Source organism: Halictus rubicundus, chromosome 3 (assembly GCF_050948215.1).
Source record: "Halictus rubicundus isolate RS-2024b chromosome 3, iyHalRubi1_principal, whole genome shotgun sequence".
Lineage (NCBI taxonomy): Eukaryota > Metazoa > Arthropoda > Insecta > Hymenoptera > Halictidae > Halictus > Halictus rubicundus.
Genome location: NC_135151.1, coordinates 3,987,775 through 3,996,102, shown reverse-complemented (window position 1 = coordinate 3,996,102; position 8,328 = coordinate 3,987,775). Strand labels below are relative to the sequence as shown.

The following is an 8,328-nucleotide window of genomic DNA, read 5'->3' as shown; positions in this document are numbered from 1 at the left end:
AATTGGAAACGTTGGAAAGCGCGGCAAAATTTGGAAGGTACTACGATACAAGTACAATATTAAATAAATATTCATTAATTCAATACAACTATGTGTGACTGTATATAACTGAATATTCATGAAATGAATCTAAAATTGATTTTGGTAATTTAAGTATTGTCCGAAGGCATACATATTTATGGTGGACACACTCGTGCGCGCATGCGCATTCGATGTACGCAGTACGGAGTTCTAAAGTTGTACAGGGTATTCCAAGTTTTTCTCGATAGATCAAAGTCGTTTCTTCAGGACAATATAAGACGAAAATTAAGAATGAAAAAATTGCGATTTCAGCTTCGTTTCCAAATGATTCACGACTAAAGATCTTCCTAATCCGCAAATAGTATTCTGTGCGCAGGACAAAACTAAACGCATCGTTTGCGTGCCACTATCGGTCGACTTTGATCGTGAATAACTAAAAAACGAGTCCGAAATCATAATATTTTTACGCATAAGTTTGATCTTAAATCGTCACTTGAATCTTTTACGCGCCCTTTTTGGAGTATCCAGTATACAATGTACTAGTCGCAGGAGCATGCGCGCCGAGACTGGTGCGCGAAAAGCGCGGGAGTTTCGCCTCTGCGAAATGTTCCGCGTCCACGGAATAGAATGGCGCCGACAGATGGCGTCCGTGTTGTTTCTCGCGGCGACGGTTGGTGGTCCGGCCGATATGAATTGTCAGTACGTGCACGGCGATAAGCTGACACGGTTTGGAGTCGCGGGTTGCAGTTGGTCGTCGTGCGAATGTACAAAAGGAGCCTCGCGCGGGCTCCTCGAAGCGATATTACGCTTCGTTCGGCCCCGTTCGCGTCGGGTATCCGTGACGTGCCGCGATAATGTGCGGTGGCAAGACCAGTTTCCCGGGAGGAATGCACTGAGTGGACACTCGAGAGCGAGCGACTGTGCGCTCCGTTATTTTCTCTGTCAAAGGGAGACACGCGAAAGTTACCGGTGAGAATTTTCGTGTTCAACTGCGCGCACACGCACACCTACATAGATACGCATAGTCGGCTCGCGGTTTTCCCCACGAGCCACTGCTCTCGCGTACGATTGTCCGAGAGGGGCGAGCGCATCTGAGACGCTCTTCAGAGTTCGAAGACACCGTGGGGGATAACACCGCCACCCCTCGTGCTTCCTCGACCATTACCAAGGCCACGTGGACCACGTTGGGAGCCTGGACAAAATGTGAGTACCCTTTATCCGTCTTTACAACCGTATTATTGTCAAACGAAAGCTCCTTTATCCGCGTAAAAGAACGAGAAAACCACCTTGCACAATCTCTCTTGTATTTAATCATGTTCTATGCTCAACTTTGGACTCGAGCATCTGCTATTCGAATGTAGCGTAAGTCGTAAGTGTAGCGTTTTATATACATTTCATTCGAATTTGAGATATACGGTTATACATGGAAGGGATTAATAGATTTGGAGTAATGAGAATGATACGCTCCGAAATGGAAAATAAGGGTTTCTTTGCCGACGTAGAATGGTAGGAAAGTAATTTATGGGGTTGAAAGAGTGCTTGCTGTTATGGATGGGACGGGGGGGGGGGGACTAAAAGCTTCTTTACCGACGTGGAAGGGAAAGAAGTAATTTACAGGGTCAAACGTCGGCGCGTTTAACCCGTTTAATCAAGGAAGGCAAGTGAGACGTTCGCGTTCGCTCGAAACAACTGGCAAGATTCTAGATTTTTTATTTATTATATGATGGATAATTCTTGTGCCTCTCTGCTTCCAATTTGTACTGTAATTTAACGCTTTCGCGAGAGCTCGTAACTGAAAACTATCCCGGTCAACAGGTTAACGGCGAAATATCGAGCACGTTAAAATCGAGATTAAAATCTGAACGTGCGACGGGGCCAGGCCACGAAGATTAAGTCGATTGATATCGCGGAACACGCAGAGGGGTGTCGCATTATTTATGCGTAGAAATTGAGTCGCCGAATTCGGTGGCTCGGACATTGTTTCTTGAGGGCGTTGTTGGGAAGCAATTTAATTTCTCATTTGTATTTCGCTCGCTCCACAATCTGAAATCGCTCAAATATGAATTTACATTGTTTTAGACACGAGAGAGCCCTTAACAACTCGAGTGCCACGTCACCCAGAAATGGGGGACGGAATTATTTGTCCAGATTCATAAATCGTCGGCTATATCATAATTTTGAGACACCAGGCTCCGCTCTTATTTGTTATGGCGTAGTCATATCGCGAGCAACACGTTGATTATCTCGAGCGTTTATGTCTCCCCCGTGCAAGCGCCTAACTTGGCGACGATTGCGCTTCGCTCCGTGCACGGTGAATAAGATGCAAATTGAAAGCTCCTCAGGAATGAAGGAGTTGCCGCCAGCCTATCGTTTCTTTTTCACTTGGCACCGTTTCTGTGGAACGGCGAACGTGGAACATTTACGGTATCCGCGTGTCGTGGAATTCTGATTGATCTCCGACGTTTTTATTCAACGTCCACGTAGCAACTTCTGTTTCACGAATATATTCATTTATTCGAACAAGAACGCAGGACGTGTCCGAGGAGGATTCCTAGTTGCCACGAACGCGCAACTGGAACGAAAAAAGAACATCGAATTCGTATCGAGTAGATTCTGTTCGAAATCTTAAAAGTTTGACTCGTTATTACGAGGCAAGGGGTAAAACTCTTATCGGATCTTCTGTGTTGAACATTTTCTTACAGACATTCCACGAGACGCTCGCTAAACGTTCTTCCTTCTTCGGGCAATCTCGTTACCGTTTCGCTACAACAGTTCCACGCTTCCGCATTTAAATGAGACTTTCTCGTCATAATTAAGAGCCAGTCGTGAAACGTTAACAGTCTGGATACCCATCGAAAAATTGCTCGATTATTTCAACAAACCGTTCAAAGAAAGTTCTACGTCTAACGCAACTTTTTCGCGAACGAAATAAAACCAAGATAGGCGGAGGAAATCAAATTTGAACCGGTCCTTAATATTTGTTACATTACCGGCGTTACTGTCTTGAAAAAGAAAGAAATATGGTAGTTTATAGTTCTACTACTATAATAGTCTGCGCTAATTCCAAGATACGTAAGCTTTAATATCTCTCGTTAATCCTTTCAACGAGCTGGAGATAATGCAACGGTATTTCTACTGTTTTGCAACTGATCCAACCAACAATTCCACAAGAACAGATACTCTCTTGAACGAAGCATACAAATGGGAGAGAATTTTGTGTACAAGCCGTGCATTATTCCGATCCCCGAATTCACCGATCCGATTTTTGCGCTCGATCGGACTCGAAGCTTTCGCGAACGTGTCCGAGGAGGTCGAAGGTTACCGGCCCGGAATGGATCGTGGTTTTGTGTCTCGTTTTGCAGGACTGTTTCCTCGAGAGCGGTGGTCGCTTTGGTCTCGGTCCGCGACCATGAAACCGGTTACGTTCGCCGCGATCGCTGGGATCGAGCCTCTCGTAGAGACTCTCCTAGACTCGGAACGCACGGGAAGAGGAAAGATGCTTGCGGAAAAATAGAAACGGGGTCTCGGAGAGCGAGGCTGTGTCCCTGTTCTCTGTGTTCGTTGTCCAGAAGGCCGTTCGAGAGAGGCTCCGTTCGTTAAATTGCATAAGCATAACGAGCGAGACGCGCATCGAGTGGCGGTGGCTTCGACACCAGTCAAGTTCACGTGGCACGCGATGCGTCCACGCTAAAGCGCTTCGAACTTGAACTTTTCCTTCTGCTGGGAAAATTCTCGGCCGAGACCCACATCATCTGGCTCGAGCAACGCCGGTATTAATTTCATCGGTGGATGCATGTCGGAGCAAAGGGAGTCTAATTTCGACCAGCGCGCAGCGTCTGTCGCCATGTGTCTTGAGAGAGGAGAATGCTTGCAGTGTTTTCAGTAGACTGTGGATTTTATAAATCTACGAGACTGCACTTGCCAAAATGTGCCGAAACAAATTGGTAGACAAAGCTGCGTCTATGGATAACTAAAAAGCTCTAGCTTCCGAGAGTTAATGGAGCACGTGCGTACCCGTTTGCATTAATTAGCGAGCAACACGTGAACCGAGTACGGAATAAATTATAGCTGTGAAAACGAGAAGTACGAAAAAGCGGTGCAGCGTGACACCCACCGAACAAATGAGCTTTTCCAAGCGTAGCTTTTCGGCAAAACATAAAACTAAGAATAGATGACGGCTCTTGGCGCAATCAAATATTCCCGCGTATTCGGGTCAAGCCGATAAAACAAGCAGACCTTAGAATCGAGTTTCCCAGCGAGCTCCTCTCGCTCTTGAAATTTTTAAGACCGTTCGACACGTTATCGGCGTACGCCGAGCGATTGATAGGAGTTCGTAGTGTCAGTTCGAGCGGAATGATTGCACTAGCCGTGTGCCGTGCGGTAATGGCTCGTTATCGCTCCCGAGGAGCCAACCCTGCCGATTAGGGCCGTCGATATTCGCACGACCCACTTCCGTCCCTCAGCCTTGCTACCCTTGATATTGTCCGTTTACATTAGAACTCGGGATTCATGTCGGCCCGATGACTGTTATCGATCACTAACGGAATCCTCTGACCGACCCGCGTCTACACGTGACCTGCGAAAGCTTTTCGCGAGCCTCTGCTCGCGATTCGAGATCCCAACCGGCTGATAAAGAATCAGCGTCTATGGGAACCCCTAACCGTTCTCCGATTCTTCTATTACCTCGGCGGCTCCTCGATTTTTTTTTCTGTAGCCTCTATACATCATAATTTAGATGTGTGGGTGCTGAAAGGATTTTCCAGGCGATGAACTAAGACCAACTATCTTCACATTTTTTGTTACCTTAGCAGTCACTAAATTTTTTCGTGATATCTGTGGGTCATAATTTAGGTCTGTGGGTGCTCAAAAAATCTTCAAGGTGCCCAAATTGCAATTTGCTAATTTTTTTATAGGGGTAACAAGGGGTAAAATAAGAACGCCAAGAAGAAAACGTGGTATCGTATGGGAAAGCTGTGAAAATATTACTTACAACTTTAAAAAAAATTCAGCATAGAAAGTATGAAAAATCTTTTAGTTTGTAAGAAGTTAGACAATTAACGTGCAGCAGCCTTTCGATGACGAAACGAGACAATGGCATCAGAAGAGCACAACGAATGCCTTGACAAAATCCCAACTGCAACTGCACTACAACTTTTGCATTCCTGACTGGCATACCGGTCCAGAGCCAATTCGAACTCTGCAACGATTCGTATAAGTATATTTAGTATATACAGTATATAATATACTTATATAAGTATATGTAAGTGTATAGAGATGCTTGGATCGTCGAATGCACACTGTAAACATTGCGAATATAATTTTAGACACCATTAAAACATCTTTTATCTTTCTCACTGTGTACACTTATTACTGTCATCTTAATTATCATTCTCTCGGATGGTTTACGTTCCGTTCCTCGTGCTGCTCTTTATCTTTATCATCGACTCGACACTTTACTTTCCGGAAGCCTATCAGTCGACTTCTCGACGTCTGCACGCTGTATAGAAAAGCTCCTTAACAATCTTTTTTAAATAATAATCCCGAGAGAAACTGTCACGTTCTGTCGTTCGAGAGCACTTGTTGCGTCGCGATTGCAGTTTCCGATGGCACCGCACCTCGGGGCTCGAGAAGTCCATTAACAGATTGCTGAACATTCATTAAATTCATTAAACATTCATCCTCCGAATCGAAAAAATGCATTCAGCTAACCTTTTAATATTACATGTGGTTTTATGTATTTACAGACGCCCACTATTATTTGTCTTTAACACGTTAAGTGCCACAAATCAATCCCAGAGAATCTCAGAAAATCAGTGCAATTTAATTAATGAAACCGAAACTGGAAATTTAAAATGTACTATAAGGGATGCTGTCTTAACCCTTCTGAATTCTAAAGATCCTAATCAAATTCGGTTTATCTGGATATGTCACAATAAAAATAAATTTCTATACTTAGTCAAAAATCACTGTCAGTCATATGTGACTGACGTGGCAGTTAACGTGTTAACAGTTTCATACGATCTCGTCGAGAAACAGAAGAATTGTCGAAGATTCCAACTTTTTCGAATAATTATAAATTAATTCGTAGTCTAGGCATACAAATACTGACGCTGTGATGTCCAAAAGCTAGAAATTAATTTGTACACCAGGTATTATGCGCTTGCCTAAACTACAAGACGATACAGCACACAGTCGTTATAAAACACCTAGGATATTAACCCCAATTTTTTCACTGTCATAGATTTAAAAGAAATCTAACAAAAATTCTGGAATACGTATTGATGTCCCTGTTTTAATATAATAATCGTTGTAACGTCAAATGTTCAGAGCATTAGCGGGTAAAGATGAGTATTGGAAAGAAAGAAATTCAAGAGTGAAATTTCTCTCGGGGAACGAACGACCCAGGTTGCAGACGGTGGGTCAATCGATCATGCTCGCGACGCAGTAAAGGTTTCCAGGATTTTTCCTCGGAGTTTTTCCGCGGGTCGCATGGATCTGGATTCCTCGTAGCCTACCGAGCCGCGTCCCGACGTCTCTCATCGTCCCAAAGTAAACACGATTAACGTAATCTTGCCGGTGTCGTCCTCCTCGAACCGATAATATTTGTCCAGCAGATGGTTGAGTCCTACCGTCCACAGTAATCGTCGGTCCTGTCCGACGTGTATTCCCGTCGAGACGATTGTTTGCTCCTGCTTTTCACTTCGTTTCCACGTGATCGACGCCCCCGGACGTATATACACGTCGCACGACCCTCGTCGAACACGTTCCGAGCCCGCGAGGTTGATTCGAATCGTTTAATCCACTTTGGCCTAATTAGCCCGACAACGCGTCGTTAGTGGCCGGTTGTCCTGCCGAAAACGCGGGCCGATCGATTAACCTGTCGGTTCTAATGGTTTCGGGGTAATTGAACTTTTTTCGGCGAGTCGTCTGCCGACTAAAAAATTCCAGAACCCCGAATCCGTATCCGCGACAAGCTAGATTTCATGGAAAATATTTCGAGAGAAACCACCGGACTGCGGACATCGAGCATTTGTGACAAAAATTAATAAACGATATATAACACAGTGGAAACATCCCTCCGTTCGCAACCCTTATTTTTGATCCGCAATTTTTTACTTTTGAATGAATCAGTGATGGGGATGTTTCAAGAACGTTCTAGAAGAAGCAAATCCGAAAAAATTTTTTTATACTCCTCCGCGACCCACAGGAGGCCGGGAAAGTTCGAGGAAAAACTTAAGAACATGAAATTGTTGTCTCCTTTCGCATGATTTTCCGAATATTCAAGTGCCATTTAAAAGAAAACTATTACGAATGGCTGAGTTGAGTTTACACAATACGATATCACCCTAGCGCACTCTAGGATTGAAAACGACTTTAAAACAAGTAATTGTTGGTACATTTTGAAAATTATAGTTTTGTCAAGTGAGCACAAGTTTTTCGCCTGAATTGGAACTTTAAATATGCACATCTCAGCCGGAACCTAATAGAAGCTAGCATCGACTGTACCGTGATAAACTGGTTTGATGACCAAACAATGCAAAAAAATTCATTTGCGACAACTTGCAAAAAATGTACCAGACATTACGGATTTACTTCATGAATATTAATGCAGAGGAACAGGTATCAATCAACTTATTCTATAATTTGTTTGCAACCTGTGTAGTTAGTAACAACCGTGTAAATGCAAATTGATTTTCATTGCAATTTGAAGCTGTAAATTTCACCTTTTTAACTGTTTTTCATTCCATTATCTCGAACTGTTTAGAAGGTATTATTTGGTATATGGTATACTGTCTATGTTGGTGACTGATTTTTCCACTGTTTCAGACTTTCAAGAAATTTTTAGAAATTCTGGAATACGTATTGAAGTCCTTGTTTGAATATATAATCGTTCGATCGTCGAATGTTTAAAGAAAAGCAAGAAATTCAAGAGACCCTGGTCAGAGAGTTAATGAAACTGTTAGGAGAAGAAACATATTTCTATATAAACCTTACCTCTCGTAATCGATGCAGACAGTCTAAAAATTAGGGTGAAACAGCAGCACAGGATTTTGCTGCTAACCGTAGTAAAAATGTATCAAATTTTACTCGATTTTTCTTCCCCGGTTACTTTTATGAAAGTGCTCGTCAGAATTTTGCACATAACGCTGGGAAGTTGAAAATTGCCAAACGAAGAGCGACCGAAATTAATCTTGCCTGAACCAGTGCCAAGATCATCTCAAGCATGTCAAACATCTTTGTTTAATGTCCGACTCTAGTCTAGAGAGATTCTGTTTTATTTATACGGTCAACTGGAGTAACTCGTAA

The 8,328-nt window shown here is 43.3% G+C and overlaps 1 protein-coding gene across 5 annotated transcripts in view; it reads left to right on the top strand.

The window, feature by feature from the left end:
• Window positions 1-697: 697 nt before the first annotated feature.
• Window positions 698-8,328, top strand: part of LOC143352409 (phospholipid-transporting ATPase VD) — a 54,972-nt gene continuing 47,341 nt past the window's right edge. For 3 of the 5 annotated variants that reach the window (XR_013081924.1, XR_013081926.1, XR_013081925.1), the window contains exon 1: window positions 698-1,224. The gene's annotated coding sequence lies outside the window, so the exon portion shown is untranslated. The remainder of the gene's footprint in view (window positions 1,225-8,328) is intronic. The other 2 variants (XM_076784873.1, XM_076784872.1) reach the window with 1 other exon arrangement.